We start from the raw sequence: 10,100 nt of genomic DNA on the forward strand, positions 1-10,100 counted from the left end.
ACCCTGCCATATACTTTCTGATACAATCTGGCAGCTAGTTACCCTTCTAGGGCAAAAGGCAGGTCACCCTGTGGTCAAAGTCATGGGCTAGGCAACAACTAACTCCAAGGTCCTGACCTTACCTAACACTGGCCATTTGGTAGTATAATTAAAGATGTCTGTATTTATTCACCTTCCCCATAGTGATTCATTTTTTCCAGGATAATTACAGAACCAATGTCATCTAACCAAAGCAATGAAACTTGACTTCTAGTCTTAAATTAAGGAGTCTAGATAGTCTCTCTCTCTCTCTCTCTCTCTCTCTCTCTCTCTCTCTCTCTCTCTCTCTCTCTCTCTCTCGTTTCTCATTGGATTTTATCTGCAAGAATATAATCTTATGTGCTATTGATATGAGAAGAGCTGAAAAAGAATTTACTTACCATCTAAGAGAATTGAGAAATACTCACACTGAAACAGTATTCATCCATTTTTCCATCACTATAAAAAAATATATATACCTAAGACTGTAGTTTTTAAAGAGAAGAAATTGTTTCACTAATAGTTTGGGAGGTACAAAGGCACAGCACTGCCATCAGCTTGGCTCTGGGAAGGACCTCATGTCAGATGGCATTATGGCAAATACATTCAATAGACAGGAATTATATTGCAAGAAAGTAAGTCCCAAAGTGATTCAGAAGTCTAGCATTCTCTTATAACAAGTATTTCGCAAGAACTAACCAGGGATCACATGACTACATCAATTCCTTGTGGGGGTATCACCCTTAATGACCTATAACTTTCTATTAGAGCCCTCTTTTAAAGGTCCTACTACCTCTTAAGAGAGCCACCATGGTAAACCCATAGGAAATCATTTAATTGCAGCCACCAATTACGTTGTTCAAACTCATACCTCAAACTTCACTAATAGTTCCAAATAACTTTAACCCATTTACTTATACGAGCCAGTAAATTCCTTTATTGCTTAAACTCAAGTTAGGATTTCCATTGCTTGGAACTTTGGGAATCATACAAGATGTACCAGAGAAAACTCAGGAAATTGGCAAAGGTCTTATTAAATGGGGCTAAAACATATTTAGAGCATTAACCTGAGGCACACTGAATGAAATTAACCTAAGAATGAACACATGAGATTAACCTAGTGCCTTCTGAGAAGCACTGAAGGGGAGTTCACAGAGGAGTTGGGAGATAGACCCAGGGAAAGATCCCATAAAGAGAGCACAGAGTCAAGGGTGGTCAGAAGGAGGTTCCAGAAAGATCCTCTCCTACCCCCCACCCCACCTCTCTCTCTCTCTCTCTCTCTCTCTCTCTCTCTCTCTCTCTCTCTCTCTCTCTCTCTCTCTCTCTCTCTCTCTCTCTCTGTGTCTCTGTGTGTGTGTGTGTGTGTGTGTGTGTGTTGACTCTGGAAGGTAGAGGGTAGAGCCTGCTAAACATTTAGAGTGGAGATGAATTGATCAATGCATTGTTCCTTTAGGAGATGGCAAGTCCAGATAGGGAGGTAGAAGGAAGTCTGATTCTGGGCTGCTTTTCTGGGAGGGGCCTGAGGCTTAGCTAAGGCGGCAAACTAGGAGATGAAGTTAGAAAGAGGACGTCACTGGTAGCCTCAGGAACTCTACTTATCTTCTCATGCTAGAAACAAGGCCCAGGACTCATGATGAATGCCGAGGGCCGTGGGAGAACACAGCAGGTGACAACTAGTGTTTGACAAGTCGACCCACCAGTTATATAACTCCCTGATGGGGAGCCCCACCTGGCAAAGCCGAGGGGTCACTGACTGTGGAAACGGATTTTCTGTCTGTAGCTTTTTCAGGTGCCACTGCTATGCCTCCCGAATAAGAACAGCTCGGGGGTGCTTTCCACGGCCCTTTAGTCATGTGTTTTACATCTCTGGGCACACATTTAGCTGTGGATTTCTGTTTAAGCTGTAAGATTCTGATGTATAGAAATATTACCGGAGGAAAGTAACAGTATTCTCAGTCTCAAAGACAGCCTTTTGCACATTTTGCAAAGACCTTAGAACTGGTCCAAAACAGACTAAGGTGCCCAATAGAATATACACAGACTAACTCTCAGGTATTGTTTATTGCTAAATCAAGGCCAGGCTGTTTACACTGGGATTGGCTCCTTGCAGTAGCTCCCTTTCTGCATGTACCCTGACCACTCAAGGTTCAGCCAATTGTTGACTGTCTGGGACCCCTCACCAACTTAGAGCTACGTGCAGGGGTCAATGTGACATTACTAGCACATTGGAAAGCTGGTGTACTATGTGAGACATCATCATTAGTGTATGAAGTGGGTAAAATAATGGGAGATCACTGCCTCATCCTGGCATCTGGAATTTTCTAATCTTTGTGTTCTACCAAGATCTTTCCCTTCTACCTGAAAGACCCCCAGGGGAGATCTTCCTTCAGGAGAGACCCCAAACCCAAGGAACACACCGAAACCACAGATCAGATGCAAACAGCAAGAGGGTTTATTAGATACACAGGTACCTGGGGCGAAGTCTCTCGGAGGACTTGCGCGCCTTCCTAGGGCAAGGGGGACTTTTTATGGGATCCCGGGGCAGAGGTGCGGTTACAGAAGCGAGAAGCATAGTTACAGGGTCCCTATTGGTTGTTTCAAAGAAGGCCAGGGTGAACTTGGGGTCGTATGTGTGTGGCTGACTTGGCCTTGTCTAGGGTACAGTGGGTGTTTTTCCAGCCTAGCTGCTTATTCCTCAAGGCCAGGGGGCCAGCCATAAAATATCCTGATTTGACTCAACTGTTTTTCTCCCAAGGCCGCTGACCACAGTTATCTCTCTCCCAAGGCCGGATGGCTGGCCATAGTTACCTCTCTCAAGGCCGGATGGCTGGCTACAGCTGTGAACTCCTGTTTTTCTGATTCCTTCAGAATGGCGTTTCTTAGGCTAAGTTATTGGGACGGGGTGGGGGGGGGCATTTCATCGGCCCAACGCCCCATGTCCTCATGGCTTTGGATGAGTATCTTGGTCATAAAAGTGTGAAGGGAGAAGGGGGATGGTGGAGCTGGTGAGGGCAGGAGAGCAGTCAGGAATGTGAGGCAGCTGGACTGGACCAAGTCAGTTATTCTACAGGCTCGATCCAGAGTTGAGCCTCCCAAGAATACAAAACTTCTTCCAAAATGTTCCAGTGCCCCACGCACAACACAAGAATGATTTTGCCATGTCCTCATAAGAATATAGCATGACAGAGAAAACACAGACTCAGAAACCCTGCTTCTCCAGAGCTCCCTGCCCCTTCTGTGTAGGATGCTGTGATCATGTTTTCTGTTTTCTGTGTGACGTTTGTATGTATGTACAGGTGTGTAGAGAAGGGAGGTAAATGTTCAGTATCTTTTTCCATTGCTTTCCATCTTTTTTTTTTTTTTTTTTTTTTTGAGACGAAGTCTCTCCCTGAACCTGGAGCTCACCTGCTGTACTAGATTCCCTGTTCAGCAAGCCCAGGGATTATCCTGTCTCTGCCTCCTCAGCACTGGGATTACAAATGTGCACCATCAAGCCTGAATTATTTCACATGGGTGCTGGGAATGTTTTTTAAAAATTAAGAAAAAAATTTTTACAGATACAGTTCTTAGGTTGCAAATCCAATCTATGATTTTTCCATGACTGCTACTTTTCATAAAATTACCATAAGCCTAAATTTTAGTATTGAGAATTTTTTGCCCACTGTATCATAACTACTTTAAATTCCACCTGTATTTATATTGTCAATAATACAATTGATTTAAGATATAGGCTCAAATAAGAAAAAAAGGGTCTGGAGAGATGGCTCAGAGGTTAAGAGCACCGACTGCTCTTCCAGAGATCTTGAGTTCAATTCCCAGCACCCACATGGTGGCTCACAACCATCTGTAATGAGATCTGGCACCCTCTTCTGTATACATAATAAATAAATAAATCTTTAAAAAAAAAAAAAAAAAAACAAAAAGATGGAGCAAACAGGAATCAGCAGAGAGAATGGGAACTAGAGATGCATCGACCACTTGGCCTGCAGGCCCAGTCCTCAGCATGAAATCACTGCTGCTGCTGCCAGTTTGTGCTGCTCACCCTGCTGGAAGGAAGAGCGTATGGGCCAAGGTGCAGCCCTCAGGCTACAAACACAACAGTTATGCCTGGGGTCTAGCAGGGCAGCCAGTGCCAAGGGCACACTGCCCAACTACACAATCACCCTGATAAGATACCAGGGGTGAAGAATGGTTCATTTTCTGGGTTAAGCCTCCTCGAAAGACTTCAGTAATCCATACTGCCATGGAAACCATGTTGATAGTCATGATCTCTGCTGCTGTGGAAATCATGGTGATGTCCATGATATGTGCTACTCCTGGAAACCATGTTGATGCCCATGATCTGTTCTGCTATGGAAACCATGGTGATATCCACGATATGTGCTGCTGCTGGAAACCATGGTGATGTCCATATGTGCTGCTGCTGGAAACCATGGTGATGTCCATGACCTGTGCTGCCATGGAAACCATGCTGATGTCCATGATCCGTGCTGCCACCAGCTGCTGTGGTCAGGGAAGCTTTTTTGCAGTGATATCAATGACTGCAGACTCATAACTGAGAATGAGAGACACTGAAGGCTTCTGTGCAAACCTCTCTGCCCCAAACCCCCACCAAAAAAAGAAACAGTCCAGACATGGAACTACTGAAGAGAGTCAAAAAAAACTGTGATAAAGATGCTGAGGCTGTAGCTCTTCATAACTGATGGCTTCTGGGGGGTATGGAGGACTCAGCTATCTTTAAGGAGTTAGCCACTGGGAGTTTGACCATTCTCCAAAGAGTATATGGATAACACAAATTGAACTTAGAGGTTTTGGGGGTTACCTTTTGGGGGGCACAAAGGTGAGAGGGTGAACCTGGAAGGAATGAGAAGCAAGTGTGATCAGGGTACATTGTATGAAATTCCCAAATAATAAAAATATTATGTTGGGGAACAAAAAAAAAAACTTCCAATAAAATCAGTATAGTTTATTGCTTCATCAGATAGTTCTTTTTGATATAACAATGAAATTGATTTGCTATTTACATTAGTTTGCAAAACTACATTATAAAACTTATATATATAGGCTCAGGTCTAGAAAGATGACTCAGCAATTAAGAGTACTTGTTGCTCTTCCAAAAAACCCAGGTTTGGTTCTCAGCACTCACATGTTGGCTCACAACCATCTATAACTCCATTTTCATGGATATGACACCTTCTCTGACCTCCACAGGAACCAGGCACACACATACATGCAGTCAAACATTCAAAGCACAAAAATAAAATAATATGATATACTCAAAAAAATAGATTCTTATAGTGAAACCTACTATTCCATAAGATGTGTGTGTGTGTGTGTGTGTGTGTGTGTGTGTGTGTGTGTGTATTCTACCTAAACAGGTGGGCTTAGCTTGTATAAGAAAGGAAGCTGAAAGTCCCTGTTGCTGAAGACAACACCTACACAACTCATCAAACATGGAGATGTAGAGCTGGTGCTTACATAGAGCTTTCACCCCTACATTCCAGCATCATTGGTACAGGAAGGTATTTTGAACTCTGTCAAAAGAGAAACATAAACATCAAGCCAGCCACAAACCCTTTATCTACAGTGATGTACTGCCTGTAAGATATCCTAGGGTAATGGTGGCACAAAGCTTGTTAGAGTAACCAATCAATAACTGACTTGACTTAAAGCCGACTCCATGAGATGGGCCTTACCCAAAAATCCATACCCCAAACTGCTTGGGTGACCAAGAACCTGAGCCAGGATAGTCCAAGAACCTAGGGTAAAACCAAATAATATGGTCTAAAAAGGGGGAAAACTGTAGTAATGAAATGACTCCTAATGATATTCTGCTATATTCATAGATCAGTGCCTTGTTCAGCCATCATCAGAGAAGCTGCCTCTTGCAGCTGATGGAAACAAATACAGAGACGCACAGCAGACATTATGCAGAGAGTGAGAGATCTTGGAACACTCAGCCCTAAATGGGATGTTTCCATCAAATCCCTCCCCTCAGAGCTCAGTGAACCTTGTGGAAGAGGAGTCAGAAAGAATGTAAAAGCCAGAGGGGATGGAGTACACCAAGAAATAAGACCCTCTAAATCAATATGAGCAAAGCTCTTAGGAACTCACAGAAACCAAAGCAGCATGCACAGGGCCTGCACAGGTTTTTACCAGGTCCTCTAAGTATATATTATGGCTTTCAGTTGAGTTTTTTATGGGATGCTGAGTGGATCTCTGATTCTTGTGCCTTCTCTTGGGCCCTTTTTCTTCTGTTGGTTTGTCCTGTCCAACATCCTTTTTTTTTTTTTTTTTTTTTTTTCGGAGACAGGGTTTCTCTGTGTAGCTTTGCGCCTTTCCTGGAACTCACTTGGTAGCCCAGGCTGGCCTCAAACTCACAGAGATCCGCCTGCCTCTGCCTCCTGAGTGCTGGGATTAAAGGCGTGCGCCGACGCCACCACCACCACCCGGCTAATTTTTGTTTTATCTTATTATATTTTATTTTGTTATATTTTCAAATGAATGAATGAATTAAAACCTAGCCACTAGGTTAAAGGTTAATAAATGAACTGTCATTTATTCCTGCTGGGAGAGGAAAAAATCAGTTTTCTCCAATGGAGTGACACTGGGTATATCAACCACTCCAGGTCAGTCCTCATGTTCAAGAGTAGTTGATCAAATATAATGGACTCCACAGTTTTTTGTGTGCTTTTATTTGGTTATAGTTTGGTGTTTGGAGTTTTTTTTTGTGGAGGTGGGTGTTGTTTTATTTTATTTTCTTGTTTTGGAGGTATTTGTAATTGTATTGAGTTTTTATTTGCTCTCTGAGAAAGAAGTTAAAGTTGGGTGGATAGGCAGGAGGGAGAAAGGATCTGGAAAGAGTTGGGAAAGGGGAATAATATGGTCAAAATATATTTAAACTTCAAAATTGTTTTGAATAATAAAATTATAATAAATAACAAAGAAAATGTAAAAAGAAACTTTTGCTGTAACAAAGAACCTTTATAAGCTTTCCGATACAGTCCTATTTTTAATTAGTACCCTGAATTGATGTTATAAATTTATAATTTTTAAGCATCATAAATTAAAATATTTTCTACACAAATCCTCCGCAGAATATTACAGGGACTGCGATCATCTACATCACCTTTTCTTTCATCACTGCAGAAAATCAAGGTATGCTTTTCTGCCAATCAGTGTGAAGTGGGTGTTTTACACCAAGACAAATACCAAGTCAAAAGTCACCAGCTCCTTTTATTTTCGTCATGTGCCCTGAAGCAAAGCCAGGCACCAGGTAAGTGAGATACCACTGGAAAAGATGCATATTAATATCCAGTCTGGTAGGCAAGCGTCCCCATAGGAAGGGGCTGGAGAAATGCTTTGAGCCTTGAAAGTTTAATGGTTTGGACCTCTGATTACTGTAGTGGGTAGCCATTTCAGCTTTGATCTGGAAGTTCCAACCCCCGTTGAGGCTTCAGCAACTGTCACGCCTACAAGGCGGCCCGAGAGAGGACCCTGAAGACCCGAGATCCGGGTGCATGGTCTCTCTTGGTTCCTGGACTCTGGACCCTGAACGCTGGAGGTAGTTGAGCAGAGTTCTCCAGAGAACACCGCCCAACTGCTCCACACCTTTCCCAGACCCTGTTACCTATCCCTTCACGTGTAAGTTACCCCACAAAATAAACCTCCCTTTTAACTACGTGGAGTGGCCTTGATAATTTCACCAATAGATTACCATGGTGTATTCCTACTGATAACAGGAATAAGACTAAGTGTGTCATGCTACACTTTCCTATCTATACATTGTTGGGATCCTGCCCTCACTCTTCCGGGCCTGGCGTCTTATGTCATCAGGGGGCACGGGCGACTGCATACTGCCTTAAAAAGCTAGATGCAGACCCCCCCTCTCTCTCTGTTCTCTGTTCTCTGTTCCCTCTCTGCTCTGCTCCCTCTCCCCAGGCCTGGCTCTCTCTCCCTCCTTTCCCTCCTAATAAAAGCTCTAAAAACTAACATTGGGTTCTGCCATGTCCCATGACTTTTCCAGCACCACCAACCAGCGCCGTTTTACTGTCATACATGAGACAGCATTTTAGGATATTCTGAACGAGTCTCTCAAGATATCTTAAAATTCCCAGAGAGATGTTCACATGAGTTAGCACAGTACATAGGAAAAGCACATGGGAGGTTGTTCAGCCCTTTACCAACAGGTGCCACGTGATACCAGAACATCAAAGACTCAGGGACTCACAGCTGTTCTCACTCCTTTCTTCTGGGCAACTAACTCATTAGCCTTCTTAGATACACCACAGCCTTCGGGGAGCATTTTCTCAGAGTCAGCACGTAGAAGCTGTGGTCCAGAAGAGAGCGAGGCTGCATCTCAAGTGGCAGCAGAACTTGGTAATAACTAAGAACCTCTCACATGTTACTGGTTTGGGGGGCAGGCACATACATATGTATAATTAAAGTAATAAAAACATTTTTAATATATATTTTAGTGTGGGCTATTTTTTACCTTTGAGTTGAGGAAGAGGCCTGAAAAGTTTCCTTACTTATCTTTTATTCCATTTTTATAAAGCATAATTTTATTTTTAAAAGTGTTTTTTTCCTCTTTTTGAAATAGTATTCTCTTTACATGCCCTATTTTTAAAATTAAAATTTCTAAGAAATGACTTCATTTACAACAAATGTAGCTTGTGCTAAAAATTCCCAGTCTTGTACCTCCACTTCTGGTGAGGTTCCTTTGATTATGGTGTTTGGTCAATTCTGATAACCCCATCATAAATGTTGTTGTTATTAGAAGTTAGTCCTTTTCATACAGTTTGTTTAAAAAGAGTCAACCCACAATATATGCAGAGACTGGAATGATACAGTCTAAGCTGAGGAATGCCTGGGATCATTGGGGTATGGAGCCTATTGTCTCCTCCAAGCTTTTAGAAGGACCCAACCCTGCTGGTACCTTGATTTCAGATTCTGGTCTCCAGAACTTCAAGGAAATAAATGTCAAGAAGTTGGAGGGATGAGGGGGGAGAAGAGGAAGAGAAAAAAAGGAGAGGGGAGGGGAGAGGAGAAGAGAGGCTGAAGTCTTTGGAGATCTCAAGTTAATATTGCAGAGCTGTCACCAGAGCTCAGAGGCTGGAGGGTTAGCACCACTAACACCAGCTTGGTAAAGTCTTCTAGCAAACTCTGCATCTTAGGAGGATTATGTACAAAAAGACTGAACACAAATTTTAAAAGGCAACAATAAGTAGCATCATTGGACAGAAAAACATCACAGAAGCCTTCTAAATAGCAAGGAAAGGGATTTGCTGCACAAGCCTAGTGACCTAGGTTCTATCCCCAGAACCAGGTAAGAGTGACAGGAGAGAACCAACTCCATGACCAGCTCCATGCACATGGGCCATATGTGAGAAGATGCTCATAGAGGCCAAAAAAGGGCATTAGATCTCCTGGAGCTAGAGTCACAGACAGCTATAAGCTGTCCAAAGTGGGTGCTGGGAACCAAAACCAGATCCTCTGGAAGAGCAGCAAGCACTCTTAATCACTAAGCCAACTCTGCAGTCCTCAGCTTCTACTTTTGAATCTTTGGTCCAATAGGATAACAGCTCTGATGGGGGCACAATGATAAGAGCGCAGCAAATTACGTAAGAACACATTTGTACTTTATTCTGTAAAAAGAGATCCACGTGTACACGTGGCTAATGGCTTGTTTGCACTACCTTAACCTTCAATCTAGATGGCATCCAAATGACTGTCTCTCAAGAGGAATTCAAGATTTAGTGGCTTTGGCATTTGTGAACCTTCCTCTGCTCTGGGGAGATGATAAGGAAAAACATGAACACAAATCTCAGAGACAAGACTGATCACATGACCACAGAGGTGACCAAAGTCTGGAATGATCGATTAACTGATTCTGATTCCCCTTCCTATAAAACCTGCTGACTAAGGATGAGATAGGAGATAGAGCTTTAGGACAGTAACTCATTATCTTCTCAGATTCCTGCTTCTCTGAATAAAATACCGCTTAAAAGATTCAGCTTCTGGCTTGTACATGTGATGGGCAGAGTGGGCTGCCACTTATGTATCGAGAGTACTGGCACAAT

The sequence above is a fragment of the Peromyscus leucopus genome, chromosome 2, assembly GCF_004664715.2.
Source record: "Peromyscus leucopus breed LL Stock chromosome 2, UCI_PerLeu_2.1, whole genome shotgun sequence".
Classification (NCBI taxonomy): domain Eukaryota; kingdom Metazoa; phylum Chordata; class Mammalia; order Rodentia; family Cricetidae; genus Peromyscus; species Peromyscus leucopus.